The following is a 16543-nucleotide window of genomic DNA, read 5'->3' as shown; positions in this document are numbered from 1 at the left end:
CACACAGTGTTTGTCATTGCGGAAGCACCTTAAGTTAACCTGACCTCTGCCACTTCTGTGTATTTTCCTGCAAATGACCCAATTTTGTGGTAATTTATGGTTGACTAAAACTCCAATGTGCATTTATGCTTCATATTTTTATCCATTCATCTGTGGATAGGCACATAGGCTGCAATAAACATAGATATTCAAGTGTCTCAGACGCAAGCTTTTGTAGAGCCTTTTGGGTATATATCAGGAATGTAGACCTGGCTCATATAAGGATTACATTTGGAGATTTCTGAGGAACCTCCATGCTGATTTCTGTAGTGGATACTAGTTCATATTCCCACATATATAAAGTCTCCTCCTTACCCTCCTTCATCCCCCTCTCCTCAGCAGCATCTTTTTTATTAATGATAGCTATTCTCCTTGGAGTAAGACTCAAAATCAAGTGATAGGCATGACATGTGTCAAAAGTCCAGGTTTCAAAGATCATTTTCTAAGAGATCTTAATAATTCTCATTTTAAGTGTGTGGGCAAAGGTGCAAAACCCATGTTATAACTCAAGAACAACGGGGACCGATGGTGAAGCTCAGTCAGCAAGCCTGTGTATCATACGCACGAGGCGCTGGGCTCAGTCTCTAGCACCTCGTCTTTGAATAATATCCCCGATAAACAGGACAGCTGAAGAGAATAGTCTCTGATAAGAACACAGCTCTTTGCCTGCAGCCCTCCGAAAGCTGAAATTTGCTGATAAGCACTGCAAAACTTGCTGTATGGGCATCTTGTCCTCCCATAGTAGGGGGAAGCCAGCTCACACCAGATGCAGATACCGGGCTTTCAAATACTGAAGAAAAGGTTCTAAACACACTCCTTCCTTTCTTCCTGGCTCACTGCTGTGCAAAGGTAACGATGTTGGTCACGAAAGCCCTTTCAATGTCTGAGAATCATTGCCCTAAGCCTGAAAATCAACCATGCAATTCCTTTCCAAGCCACATAGCCATGTCATGTTCTGGACATTAATCACTGTCCCCCCTACTGGAGGATCATTTGGTTGATAGTGTTACTTCCTGAGCTGGCTTCTTACTATCAGCAGGATTTAAGCCTCATTATTCCCTTGGCTAAAGGATGCCCCCAATTTCACAAGGTTTAGGATTGAGGAAGGGGACAACTCTTGTTCTGGGCCACGCTTTGTTTATTCCTTTGAGTTGGCTGTCCTCCCCCTCCCTGACTGTCATCATAATAGATGGGTTTCTGGATTTATTGGCTCAATTAAGACTCTGTCTACATGATAGCAACCGGTGGTTTTTGCACTAGTTACCAAAAAACCTAGACAATTCCGTGTGTGTGTGTGTGTGGGGGGGATCACTGGTCCCATGAATAGGAATTGTCAGAGTGGCTCCTGAACTGTGGGAATATACTACTTCAATGCTATGGGCAGGGAAGCTGGGACATTCTAAACCTATCTCACTAACATGGCACTTTTATCATGTACACCTATGACATGGTGATTTCTAATCTTATTTCAGCTATGTATGATATTCTAATATGGCTGTTCAATATTTTTTTTTAATGAACTAGACAGCAGGCTGAGAAAATCTGGGTTCTGAAAGTTCAGACAGAATGTTTTTGATAAATGCCTTGGCAATCTGATTCTTGTAGTTTGGAGTCACAGAGTATCTGTCCTTAGGGAACCATTTGACAAGCAATGGTTTAAAAATCAACACAAGGGCTCCATGTGATGGTGTAGGCCTTGGTCTGGTGGGAATACCTTTAATCTCAACTCTTGGGAAGGAGAGGCAGGAGTATCTCTGTGAGTTTGAGGCCAGCCTGGTCTACATAGACAGAACCTATGTGGAAAAATTAAAATAAACAAGTAAAAAATCAACACAAGGGGTTGAGGGATGACTCAGTTGGTAAAGTGCTTGCTATGTGCTGAGAATTATCTGCAGTGCTCATTTTAAAACAATGACAACAGAAGCTGAGCACTGTGATGCTTGTTTATAATCTTAAGGCTGGGAAGGCAGAGACAGGTGAGTATCATGGCCTCACTAGCCAGCCAGGCCAGTCTAGCCTACCTAGAGAGTTCTGGAGAGTCCCTGTGTACACATACATGTGCCCCCAATGTAAATGCAATAGCACACACTGTAGGCAGCCTATAAAGTTTAATTTTTCTCACTTTTCCTCCTAAGAGAAACTCAATTCACAGAGGCATTTTACAGCAATGTATTATTTGGTGTGCCCTTTGCAGTTCCAAGAGTGAAATATTGACATGAAAATCTGTGTTCTGGCCAGATGGGGGTAGTTGTAGGACAGGTGGCCATAGTCAGTGAGACACAGGAAGACCTGCAGGGAAGACTGAGGGAGCGTTCTGTCCTCACAAAGCCAGAACTAGAGGAGCAGTGGTCCTTTTCTGCCTTGGGGCAAATCAGGGAAGAAATAATTTTGGAAACTACTGAACTCTTGTCACCCTTGATGGGGAAGAAAGAGGCGGTGGGGGGGAGGGAGCTTTGTGAGAGGCAGCTTTGAACAAGGACAGAGAAGAAGCAGAGAAAGAAAGAAGAGAGGAAGAAAGAAGAAAAGGGAGGGATGAATGAAGAACAACCGTATAAATATCTGCCGTTAAAGATGCCAGCCAAGCGCTGGATGATGCTATAAACATTTTATTTTTAGGTATTGCTTTTTATAAAAAGTATACAGGCCAATAAGCCTCTTGTTTAATGTACTTTGAATGAGATTTCTGTAACATGCTTGAACAGAGTGCACAACGGAAATGGGCACAAACCCAGTGCTGTGTTACAAGCAGAAGCAGAGTCACTGGCTTCAAAATTTCAAGTGAAAGTAATCTTACAGGTTCAAAATTAAGCTTCGCATCAAACATGAGCAATCAAGGGAGGAACTGTATTTGACAAAGGAAGTCTAGTTGGGAGCTTAAATGTGAAGGCAGATCCTACAGTTGGCAGGTCCATTTTTCCCTCCCTCTGATGCTCGGGATCAGGTCTCATCTCAGGAGGTGATGCTAAGTGAACAAGGTCAGCTGCAAAAGGCCACCAGCTCTATGACTACATCTCTGTGCCATGTGCTGAAAAGACATGGCCAACGAAACTAGAAAGCCAACGGGATCTTGTTAGAAGCTGGAGTGGGGTTTGGAAACAGGAGTGTTAATGGGTAGAGGGTTTCCTTCTAGGATGAGGAAAATATTCTAGAACAAGAGGTTCTGGCTATACAACATTGTGAATGAAATAAATGTTGAGCTGGATGCTTAAAATGGCTAAGAAGGAATTTACAATATGTTTACTTTACCAAAATTATTAATATCTATGTTTATTTAATTGTGCATATGCTGTGTGTGTGTGTGTGCATGCACATATATGTATATAGGCCAGTGTAAGGAGCTGCCATTAGAAGATGGCGCTTGTTCCCTCTGTTTGAGGTGGAAAACAACTGCATTCAGGGTCGTAAACACCTGCTGTGAGCCTGCGTATCTTTCAGACGCAGCTCCTCACCCTCCCGAGCAGTATGTAAATGAAGTTCTGCAAGAAGCACCAATTAGACACTTATACACAGTTGTGATAACTATTTAAGCAGCACCCATTTTGGGCTGGGGGTCTTTCGCTTTACAATCAATGGTGTGTTCCCCAATAAAGTGCGTGAGGAAGGATCCTGTTGTTGCGTCATCCTTGCTGGCGAGGTGGGCGCGACAGGCCAGAGGTCAGCACTGGGTCTTATTTCTTAGGAACCACCCGCCTTGTCTTTGAGACAGGTTTCCTCCCTGGGACCTAGGGTTTGTCACTTATATTAGGGTAGCTAGGGCTAGCTTGTCCCAAGAATCATCTTGTCTTTACCTTCTCAGCACCAGGATGACAATCACCTGTCACAAAACCTGACCTTACATGAGTTATGGGAATGTAACTTGGGTCTCCGTGCTTACTCAGTACAGAAACACTGAACAGATTAAGAAATTTCTCGATCAATTACACGGCAGTGAGAAGCCTTCTTCACTTGTCTACCATTACGTTTTAGAAGGTTTTTATATTTTAATTTTAAAGTTGTTGATTTCTCATATTTTAAAATAGTAACTACAAAATGTCAATTCATCGTTTTTAATTGTTTTTATTGAAATAAAAATTTAAAAGTCAACAATAATATTGTTTGTTAGAACAAGGCATGACAATGTATACCTATAGCCCCGGCTCTTGGGAGGCTGAAGCATGAGGACTGAGAGTTGGTGGCCATCCTGGGCTACATAAAGAGAACAACTTGGGATAGAGAGATCTTAGAGAAACTAAATAAAATAAAGTACCACGTGCCTTGAGCAGTGGTCTAGCTCTATGTACTATGTGTTACCAATCACTGTGAAAAAGTATTAGGCTAGAGTTGGTCAGAGAGCCCCAGGGGTCTGCTTGTCTCTATTTCACCAATGTTGGGGTTACTATTCCAGATCACATGCCTGACTTTTTTTGTGACTTCTTAAATGTGGATTCTTTTGGTAGATATGAAGTTTTTGAGTGGATATAGATCATTTTTATTGATATTTTAATGTATTTCCTTAAAAAAAACTCCTGTTATTTAAAAAGAGTTAGGAAGAAATCTTTTTTAAAAATGCACCTATCTATGTATTACACATCCTAGGCTATGTACAGTGACTCTCTCTGAAGAAGCCTGAAGGGAAGGCAAATCTTAATCTTGCCTCAGATACAAAGCATAGAAAGCTCTTCTGATGCCTGTTTCCCTGTGGTAGGCTTAGTTGCCCAGCTCATCAAAGTAAGGTGCTTGAGCTTAGAAGACCTTGGTATGCGGTCCCTTTACAGAGTGTGAGAATCCCACAGCCAAGTAAACATGACATTGATAATCTGCAAAGATCACTTTGGGTGACACTTTGTGCCTTTGTTTTGGTGTTGAGGTGTGATAGGGAAGTAGTGTATAGTTGATGAGATTTAGTTTCTCAAGAAGGAACAGGGATCTCCAAGTTGGAGATTTATGTCCAGTGTTTAGTAAATTTCCAGCAGGCAACACTAGACTCTGGTCATAAATCTCAATGAACATGGCTTCCTTCCTTCTGTTAGCAGCCAGCCTCACTCAATCACTACTAAGAGGTGGGAAATGATCCTAAATCTTCACTCTCCCCTTTTTCTGTGTCACCCCTTCTTGTGAGTCACATTGTCTGGAAGAAGAGGAGAGCACAGCTGACAATGTGTGTTTTCCCTTGCTTAGCAGTGACTTCCCTTTGATCTCAACCCTTGACTCGTTGGCAGCCAGCCACATCCTGGAAGGAAGACGCGGACAGCATGAGGGGAGGTCATATTTATTTTAGAGGATTTAGAGGAGCATCTTCAGCAGATGAATGAGTAAGTCACAGAGCAGAGGGGGTCAGAAGTGTATAAAGTGGAAGACATCAAGACGTGCTTGAAACGACTGAAAATCCCAAAGCGTCATCAAGCCCTGGGGCCTGAAATGATATCAGGCAGCATTCACAGCCTGCTAGAAGATTCTGTGACAGCCAGGGCCAAGGCGGCCAGAAATCAAAGGAGTTGGCTTTCCTCCTGGTGCTGTTTCCTAGTCCCCCATCTTCTCAGTGTTATGATAACTGAATTCTCCTGTGATACCTCCTAGTGCCAATACCAATAGAGTGCAGCAGGAAGACACTATAGATAGGACAGTGTCCCAAACAGCTGCCTTGTGTCTTGTTTTGAGAGCATAATCTTATGGAGACCATCGGGAAAGTGTCTGCCTATCTCCGGGAGTGAAGGGTGACTCTGCAAACCTTTTTTTTTTTCTTCTTCTTCCAGAAAGTGGAACTGAAGTCATCTACATGTGCTTTCAAAGTCCCTGTTCTGGCCATCGGTGAGCCATCTGTTCATTAGTGGATAAATCAGGTCAGCCTGCTAAGCTTGTTGCTGTGTGACACAGCCATCAAACCACAATCTCCAGACTCTGGGGGACTTCTTTGGAAGATGCTTGTTGCCAAGGGAGATACTGTATAGGCTTGATGCATCCTAACCTGGACCTTGGACTCAGAGCTGATAGGCTTTCTAAGATCCTGACCTGCACACTGCTCCCATCTCTGTTTGTGTTGGATGGTTCATTTGCTGTTTATGACGGTTCAACTTCTGTCATATATAATATAGATAAATGATTCCATGGTGATGGTTCTCTGTCTGGAATGAACCTAGAATAAGCTGGGCTTGGACAAGTGGCATTCTTGGATATGATAAATATGTAAAACCCTAGGATATTTTACTTATTTCACATAAATATATAAAACATTATAGTATTTCATGAGCTTCCTGTAAAAATATTTTTTGCTCTCAAGTGTCTTACAGTGTGGGATCAAATTAAGAAGCAAACGTCTACAACAGTTTTCTTCTTAATAGTGTTAGTTACATTTCCTTTCACAATAGTGTATATTTACTACCAACTAGTAGTACTGTGAACTACTAGGTGATATAAAGAAAAGATTAAATACCTCCACTCTCCAACTTTCCAGACAGAAAATCCTAAAATACATGTACAAAATCATAATGCTTAGATTTTAAGTATACTTGTGTATGGTATACTTTCTTAAAAACCCCATAACACTTTCAAATTCTTATTTAATTTTAGTTTAAATATTGCATCATACATGAATGAATACCTGTGATGTTCTAGTAGGTGAGCTGGTATTTTCTATACAGGGAGATGGTGCGTTATTTAAAGTCAGTTGTGATTTACAACTGTCCTACCATATTTTCCCGTACACATGCATCTCTCCTGCATTCTTGCCCATCTTTCCTATCCTTTCTCTCTCTTCTGGTTCATTGCTATTTAGGAACCAGAACTCTAGAGCTGGTTGCAGTGGCTCTCATTCCCTGGTTATCTCCAGTAGACTGGGGAAGACTTTAAAAAACTAACCACTGTGCACCTTTCCCCATACTCACGGACACCACAGCATTCAGCTCCTGGACTCAGTGTAAGCAAAGTAATCACTTTCCTGTTCTTTCTGTTATCAGCCTGTCACCCTACTGAAGTGTTGTCCAGCTGGGAAATATCATCCTTTCCTCCTTTCCTCTAATGACAAAGGAGAGAATAAACATTTGGCTAATCTCCTTTTCCGTTATCCTATTCCCCTTAACATAGTTAAAATACATTCAAGTGCGTGCGTGTACACACACATTATATATTCATATCTGTCTTTAAATATGTGTGTAACCTTAGTGTATACGGATACTTTTAAATCAGTGCACACATCTGAATGTATATTGAAACATGTATATAATACATATTCATGCATATGTTGTATAGGGTTTATTTGAGAAACTTCACTTTTTGTATTGAACTTATTTTACATGAACTTAGTAATCTAGCTACAAAGTAAGAATTCACCGTGGTATAGCTCAGAAACCAACTTCCCAGGATTCTCGAGATATTTGTCGGAGTTCAGCTGAGCAAATTAATGATTTAGGATGACTGTGCTTCCACACCTTTCCAGAGGTTGTTGTGCTCGTTGTGTTTTTCCCCTCGCTTAGCTATGCTCCTTGGTAAGACCAATCAGAACTTTTTCAGTTCAGGCAAGGATGTATATGGGCTAGCCTAAGACAATTTTTTGTTTTGGTTTGTTTTTTTTGAGACAGGGTTTCTCTGTGTAGCCCTGGCTGTCCTGGAACTCACTTTGTAGACCAGGCTAGCCTCGAACTCTCAAACTCAGAAATCCGCCTGCCTCTGCCTCCCAAGTGCTGGGATTAAAGGCGTGCGCCACCACCGCCTGGCAAAGCCCAAGACAATTTGACCTCAGTGGATTGAAACAGTGATCCTGCCATCAAACATCTGGTTAACCTAGGCTGGTTAGTATCTGTCATGGAGGTCTCTAAGCTAACTAGAGAGTATTCAGGGCCAGATGAGCTTTGGAGATGGTTCACCAGAGGAAACATAACCCAATCTGAAGATGGAGCTTACCAAATGAATTTGTGTAGGAGCTAGAACTCTTCTTTTAAAAATATTACTAATTTATTCTCTCATTATTACATCCAGGCTGCAGTTTCCCCTTCCTCCTCTTACCTCAGCCCCTACCCAGCTCCCCATCCATTCCTTCTGGCTTTCCTTTCACAGAAGGCAGGCATCCTAGGGATATCAACCAGACATGGCATATCAAGTTACAATAAGGCTAGGCATCTCCCCTTATATTAAGGCTGGACAACACAACCCAGTAGGAGGACAAAGGTCCCAAAAGCAGGCAAAAGAGTCAGAAACAACCCCTGTTCCCTGTTAGGAATCCCACAAAACCACTAAGCTACACAACTATATCATATATACAGAGGGCTTAGGTTAGTCCCATGCAGGCTACCTGCTTGTTGGCTCAAGCTCAGGGAGAACATATGAGTCCAGGTTTGTTGATTCTGTAGGTTTTCTTGTGGTATCCTTGACCTCTCTGGCTCCTACAATCTTTCTTCCTCTTCAGCAGGATTTCCCGAGCTCTGGCTAATGTTTGGCTGTGTATTTCTGTATTTGTTTCCATCAGTTGATGTACAAAACCTCTCTGATGACTAGTCTCCAATCTATGTGCATAGTAGAATACCATTAGGTATTATTTCATTCACACACACACATATGCACACACACACACACACACACACACACGTATGTATTTGCTAGTCAGTCATGTTTGATTCTATTCTAAGTCTCTGGGCTATCCGGCCTCTGGTTTCACTCATGACATAGCTCTCAGATGAACTCATGATGCTGCATATTGTCAGTTAAGTAAAATATCTTTAATGAACTCTTACTGCACTGGGAATCTTATTTTTATGGGACCTATTTTCCTTCTAAGTAGTTATCAACTAATACATTTATAATAAAATGCTTCATTTACTGGTGTATTTGGACTTTGCAAAGTCAATAGGTAGCACATATCTCTTCCATGATTTTAGAAACAATTGGAGGGTAGATGGAGGAGTCACCCGACTGTTATAAAATAGTACTTTTTTATTGCTGAGAAAATATGGCTTATGTCTGTGACTAGATGGCTTGTTAAAACCACCTCTGAAACTAGATGTTCTGTTTTGTAGAGTGATTGATATTCCGTATGCCTCCCATAGCAGATAGACTGCATCTTATTTTTTAAATTTAAAAGTTTTGCTGAGTCTAGAATGCCCATGTAAGAGATGGAATGACATGTTTCCTACTCCTGAAACAGATCCAGGAGGGCATGGGCCTCCATGAATGTTGATAGTTGTTGTGGACATAAGGCTTATTTGTATAATAGTGTACATATTTTCATATTCTTCCTTCAAGGAATGTCCTCTCTTCTAAGGTTAATGACTTCATAATAATTAGAGTCAGCTTGAGTAAGGGACACGCGGGTGTGTCTATGTCTCAGCAAAATGGTAGAATACTGTGACTTTCAGGACAGTCCTTAAGGTATTTCTTAACTATGTAAAATATAAGGATGCAATATGAATTGTATATGGAGCTTCACAGGTCTAAAGGAATAGAGGCAGAGATGAGGGATTGATTATATCTGGAGTCCACCACACCATTCACTTAATGTTGAGAAAGTTGATAATTTTGTGTTTTATGGAAGAAACCCCTTTCACTTTAATTTCCTTCTTTGAACAATAGTTATTTGGAGACTCAATGCCTTTTCTGTGACTTTAACATTATTATTTTTCTAAAGTAATCATACTACAACTTTCAAACTTGAAGTTTTTTAAGAGGCACCCACTGCAGTCATGTGATCTCGCTAGTCTCGTTTCTATTTTTATTGTTGTAAGTCTACTTTTCCAAATAAAGATTATAACTAGTTGAAGTTTATAACTAGGTGACTTATAATAGTCTGGCACAAACTGTACCCCCAGAACTGCCTGCTGTTTGAGGGGAAGGCCTCCACCGGACAACAAGCTCTCTTTTAAGCCATTGAAGGAAGAGTCCTGTGTAATACCTGGCCCATGCTAGAAGCTCAAGGACTGTGTGTGGAGTTACTAAATAGCTTATCTGGCTTTTACCCTTCAAGGAACTCTGCCGTGGAGCAAAAGAAGAGAGAAAGAATGACTAGAACAATGGAAGAGAAGATGACAAGAAGAAAAACTAAACAGCAAGGAGTTAGAATGTTTTTAAACATCTTCAAATGTTTTGGCATTCATGGGATGTGGTGCTATAGTCCATGTTCTGAAATTTGAATAGGATTTGATGACTGTTTGTAATAAACACAATACCATGGGGCAGTGGAGCTCACACTTACACGCATATGGACTCCATCCTTGAGGACATGCAGCTGCCACCTTGTGTGTTGGGACCCTACATTTGGAGCTAGGCTGCCATATGTTATATGATGTAACTATGCCACATAGCACTTTAATATGGCTTCCCCTCTTTCCAGGTAGTCTACAGTGTCTCACCTTTATTGCGTTTTCTGTAGAGGTTGCCTACCAGACTCATTCTTACTAAGCATAGCTCTGGGGTTGGGGGCAGAGCATGTGCTTAGCATGTGCAAGGCCCTGGGTCGCATCCCCAGCATAAACAAAGCACAGCTGAGCTTACACTGTCCCCTCCCCTCCCCCCGTTCTAACCTCTCACTCCCACGTCATTTCCTCGATTAAATGCCAGTTATGTTATTGGACTCAGAGCCCTTGGCACCTGGCGTGAACTAGGTCTTTTCATCTCAACCCATGTGGCACAGAGTGCCCGAGCTGTCACCACTGCCATTCCTTTGCACACACCTTGTCTTCAGATCACAGATTCTCTAGCTCACCTACTTCCTGACAGAAGTTTTTCCTGCCACAGCTTTCTGCTCCTCCCCTTCCCCATATGCTCTTTCCTTCTCTGAACCCTATTAGGTTGTAAAAGTGAATCATGCATATCGCTACTACATATACAATTCTAAGTCATAGAAACGTTAAAACTTGACTTAAAAGAGAACTTAAAATCTGATGTGAGAAGTAGTCAAGTAGAAGCTGGGAGATGGTGGCGCATGCCTTTAATCCAAGCACTTGGGAGACAAACACAGACAGATCTCTGAGTTTGAGGCTGCCCTGGTCTACAAAGTGAATTCTAGGACAGGACAGCCAGTGCCACACAGGGAAAGCCTGTCTTGAAAAAAGAACACACACACACAAAAATGTAGTCAACTAGAAACACGTGAAAAAGTAGAAAGAATCAGTAATTATATGAACCACCAATATTTCTACTTTCAACAATATGATTCTTTTTAACAAAATTGAGGTCCCTAGGGTTTGGTGGGCAGTCTAGTCTAATTAGTCAGTCTAGGCTGATGAGAGAGCATGTTTTAAAAAACAGAAAATGTAGTTAGCATGTGAGGAGTGACACTCAAGGCTGACTTCTGGGCTCTATATGCTCATGTACACATGTGCCTCTAAGCAAACCCTCACCCTCCTCACTCACAATAAATTAAAACAAAACAAAAACACCCTGTTTTATGGAAGGTAAGTCCTTACTGCCAAAGATGTAGGTGTACTTCAGATAAAGGTACTTCAGAGCTGGAACTGACCTGACCTGAATTTTGCCTCCTCGCTCAAGACTAGCTTTCATGGTACCAGAATGCAGCAAGCAAGCTTCCAAAGGAGAGAACCAAACAACAGTCCTACCCAGCTGTAATGCCTATGAACCATAGTGATGCTGCTCATGGAGCAGCAGCATCAGGCATAAATAAACAACATCTCTCCGATTTGGCAAAAGAGAAGGAAATCGTGCCTATGTCTGGGACTGGGAACCCAGCCAGCTACCCAGCACAGCTAGTAAAGTCACAGATCTTGGAGGAGAACCTACAACCACCACTTAAGTAAACCAGTCCAATCCCTAACTGCATTCTAAATATTTGTCTTTATACCCACAGGTAAGTGTGGTACTCACCCTTCATCAATGGAGACCATTATAGAAAACCACTACCAATCAGAATGCAGAGCCCAGTCTCAAGGGGTGCGTCAACAAAACAACTCTACACCTAAGGCTCAGGGAGCATTGTGGAAGAGGGAGCAGAGAGATTGTGAGAGCCACCAGATCAGGGAGTTTGCTGTGTGATTGGGTTTCCTAGTGATGTCAGAAGCAATACCAATAAAAACCCACCAATATGACTGCCTAAGTGTGAATGAACTAAACAAGGCCAACGATGAGAGACATGCCAATGTTGTTGGGGGTGGGGTGGGAGTGGGGTGGGGGTGGGGGAGCCCATGATGCCCTGACCCTATGCAAACTGCTGCAGGCAACAAAGCAATGCCGAGGGTGGGTGCAATAGTCTTCTCCAGGGAAAAGCACATTAACTGACTCTCCGATACCTAACACTGCACAGTCAGAGCGTGTTGCATTTAGGAATACATGTGTTGTATGCACATGTAGGCATGTGATCATAAAAAGAGAGGCCAAGGATTGGAAAGAGAGCAAGGTGTATAGGAGGATTTGAAGTGAGGAAAGGGAAGTGAGTAACGATGTAATTATAATCTCAAAAAAGCACAAAAAGGATCTACAAAACCACCCCACCTGTTTTCACGATCTTGTTCCTCTTACTCTGTTTGTGTATGCACCAATGAACATTTAACTTGTTGGTAACATTTCTTGGTCATAAGAAGCACAATCACAGAGCTGAAGAACTCACAAATGCCTGTTACTCTGACTCCAGGGACTGGGCACTCTCTTCTGGATTCTGACTATATGTATACATATGTACATACTCACACATAGGTGAGTATATACATAATTAAAAACAAAATGAATCTCAAAATCCTATTATAAACATCTCTGTCACTGTACGTAAGCTTTTATTTATAGGATCGTTTCCCTGAGTCAGGCTGGAGTCACTGAATGGTGCCACTTTGTGCCCTGACCTGAGTCAAGGGACAGTACATAGGATCCTTGCTGTGTATTCACAGGTTGCTACCAGAGAATGTGTACCAAAGGAGGCAATGGGGGAAATTACACTTTGAGCAGAACGGTGGCTTTCAGATGTGAGGATGTAGTCACCACTCTCACATATCATGAGACTGAAGCCACCACAGTTTCATGTCAACCCTGGAATTTTAGTTATTTTTCTCATTGTTAAAATACTTGTTAGAAGCAGCTTACGGACAGTATTTATTTTCCCTCACTGCCCATAATGGAAGACATGGTGAAGTTCAGGGTGATGGGAGTTTATACAGAGGCTCCTCATGTCTTGATGAATCAGTGATTGAACAGTGGAAAACGCCAGAGTCATTGGCCTTTCTCCATTTTACCTCTTTTACAGGTCCCCAGCCCAGGTGACGGTGCCACACATAGTCGGTGTGGGGCTCTGGTCACAGCTGCCTGAGATGTAAAGGAGAGCACTAAAGGGACGAGTGAGGGATCTCAAGGGGCTGTGACTCACTAGCATCTGCCTCTCAAGGACAAGCGAGGTATGTAGCACCGAGTGCAAGAGTACTTAAGATAGCATAAGGTGATCGAGATTCTTTCAGCGATAGGGTGTTGTAGGCTGCTGGGGCAGGAACTGATGCTGAGTTTCTGGATTTCTGCAGTCTCTTGTGAGAATTACTCATGATGTCATCCCAGGTGAAGTGAAGGAATGTGGTGACACTCAACTCTAATAGTAGGGACACTAATTTGTATACTCCAGAGCCTGAAGTCAAGAAGTCCTAGGACACTTAATTCAGTTTAATGTTAGGTCACTTCGGAGCTAGGGCAATGGCTCAGAACTCCCAGAATCTATGTTAACAACAAACAGAAAAGCCATGAGCAATAGTATGTGTCTCAGTCTCAGTCCTTGATCTCAGTAGAGAGGAGACATTAGGAATCCTGGAGGTCATGTGTTAGTCAGTGAAGCCAACCCAGTGAGCTATGGGCTCAATGAGAAAGCATGTCTCTAAAAGCAAGTCAATGATTGATTTAGGAAGACAATGTTTACATCTAGTCACTGCAAATACATACATGTACATATAACGTGTACACATACACAAGTACATACACAGAAAACACACACACACAAAGAGTGATATCCCTTCAGGCAGAGAAAGCAATTATTTCATGAATGAATTTGATGTCCTTTGAAGTTTGTGTTTTTGCTAGTTTAAGGCAGGAGGTTTAAGATATGTCTTCATTTCCCAGACAGTTTGTCTCACATACCACACCATGTCCTGGGAAGATGCCATCGTGGGTATCAAAAGTGACTGCTTGTGAGCAAGAGAAAATGAATTTCAATCACAGAAACAACCCAAAGACACCTATGTACTATTGACAGCAACTTGACGTCTTACTATGCTAATGTCAGGACAGCTCATGAGTACGCAGATATTTCCCTGGTCATAGGGCTCGTCAGCATGGTGTGGGATAGCACAGTTGACAGAGGTTGTAATGTCAACTTAACATCATGGACTAGTCAAGGCCACCTTAATGCAAAGTTAGCATGATGGACTCAGAGACGGAACGATCCCCATCGAGCTTGCAAATCCAAGACACAGTGACTTAGTGGCCCAGAAGAAACAAGGATTTCCTGCTAAGCCAGGACTCCCAGCCAAAGCTGACCACCCACTGTCATCCACTGTCTTGGGAGAAAGAACAAGTCCTTTGCCTCCAACCCTAGAAGCAGCGGCGCTGACCCCTTAGCTTCAGAGCTTCTGTCTGGAGTCCTGATGCTTGGGGAGGAAGCAGTGTACTGAACTTTGAATGTGGTTAATAGCATTCTCATGGCTTTTGCAGCTCTTGAGGTCTGCCCTGTCACCTCTTCTGACTAGGACTGGACATTTGGAGTCTGCATGGCTGGCTTCCTGCACACCAGGCAGGAAGGCTGAGCTACCGCAGGCAATTCCAGGAGGTCACTAGGTCGCTGTTCTCCTCATTGTCTTCCTGTCCCCTGAAGCAGCGTTTTGAATAAACAGCTCTTTCCTCTCAAAAACCAAGGCATAAAAAAGCCTCCTGGTGTCCCCCCTTGCTGCTGTACTAGGTTCATTTCCTGTTTTCTGGTGGTACTTTCCCTCTGAGTCGTTTTGGGGTGCACCATCGTGACTAGCAGCAATGGGTCAAACACATCCCAACTTTAATCCTCTTCCATTTCGGGAATGGCCTTAGTTACAGGAATCTGTTCTGCTCTTGGAAAGATGCTATTTTTTTTAAAGGACCTTTTCCTTGTAGCAATCAAGATTTAAAAAAATTCCACCAAGAAATATTTCCATTCTTGGTCATGCTTGATATCATGCGTCACTTGGAATTGGAAGAAGATAATTAAAACAAGCAGCAGACTCAAATACATGCAGAAATATCAAGACTGCTCAGGGCCTGTGCCGGCAGAGAAAGCTGGCGTCTCTCATCAGCCATGCCTCTGTTCCGTTTCCCCATTATTATTGGCTCAGTCAACGGCTCCATACGTCTGCACCAGCAGCAGACATGCGTGCACCACTCAAGTACGCGACTGCTAACTATACACAGATCCCCGGATTTTTTGATGATGGCTTCTTTAGGACAAACAAACACAAAATGCTTGGAGTTTTTTCTTTTTAAAGGTTCTTAAAATGTAAATAACATGTTGAATACCAGTCTGACTGCCGCATGATTAAAAATCATTCAATTTTCTTGTTTATCCCAAGTTCATCTCTTGGAAACCACGGAACCTGGCGACTCTGAAGCTATGTGCTTACTTAGCCTCCTCTCTGGGAGGTATCTATTTGATTTTTTTTCCCTGTATGACTATATCCAGAGATGGGAAAATTTGGCACTGTTTATCCTTTGGTCCTCTTATTCCATTTATTGAGCTAAATGGTAGTAATTCTATTTTCTCGAGGCTACATTCAGTATCTCTTATGAGCTTTTGCTGTTTTCCTGAGTTTCTTGTCTTATTCATCTGAGAACCTCCTAGCAGTGTCCCCATTTCCATTCTTGCTCCTCCATTGTTCAGTTTCCGCATAATAGCACGTGAAATTTCAAAGTAATGGAGAAGCGTCATCAGAGGAAGTTAGAGTATTAGAACTTTGTGAAACTCCATCATGACTCCGTGTACACTTTGCCATGCTTTGCAGGGCCCCTGGTTTTCCCTCTGGCCTTACATTTACAAAAACTACCTTCTGAAATTCAACAATTTATTGTCCTTGTAAACCATTGCCAAAATCCAGGTTTAGAACAATTTCACGATCTTGGTCATAGAGAGATAGATGACTCGTTGGTTAAGAGTGACTATTGCTCACTGGACTGGAAGTCAGATCCCAACATCCACCATGGGCAGCTTCCAAATGCCTGGAATCTATAGCTCAAGTGTCCCTTCAACCTCTTCCGGCTTCCCCAGACCTCCATCCACAAATGTCTGCCTACCCTCACACAGAGGCACACATGTGCACTCATGCATAGTAAACATTTTTATAGTCTCAAAACTATTATAATGCTGTTTTCAGTCAATGTCTATTCTGAACCCATGTACTAAGCAAGCACTAATCTTGGTTTTGTAAATGTTTCTTTCATTTTCATACTTCTTATAAATGCAATAATATAAATATGCACTCCGCCCCCTGCTTCTATGAGGATGCTCCCCCACCCACCCACTCCCACTTCCCTATCTTAGCATTCCCCTACAATGGGGCATCGAGCCTTCACAGGACCAAAGGCCTCTCCTCCCATCGGT

At 42.4% G+C, this 16543-nt stretch overlaps 1 long non-coding RNA gene across 1 annotated transcript; it reads left to right on the top strand.

Annotated features, from left to right (window-relative positions):
- The first annotated feature begins 12538 nt into the window (after window positions 1–12538).
- On the top strand, window positions 12539–14503 carry LOC114618948. Its single transcript, XR_003711044.1, has 3 exons — window positions 12539–12648; window positions 13190–13337; window positions 14044–14503. It is a non-coding gene; the product is annotated as an uncharacterized LOC114618948 (long non-coding RNA).
- Window positions 14504–16543: the final 2040 nt, after the last annotated feature.

This window comes from Grammomys surdaster, unplaced genomic scaffold, assembly GCF_004785775.1.
Source record: "Grammomys surdaster isolate TR1022 unplaced genomic scaffold, NIH_TR_1.0 146, whole genome shotgun sequence".
Taxonomy (NCBI): domain Eukaryota; kingdom Metazoa; phylum Chordata; class Mammalia; order Rodentia; family Muridae; genus Grammomys; species Grammomys surdaster.
This window is presented reverse-complemented; position numbering and strand designations above follow the sequence as displayed.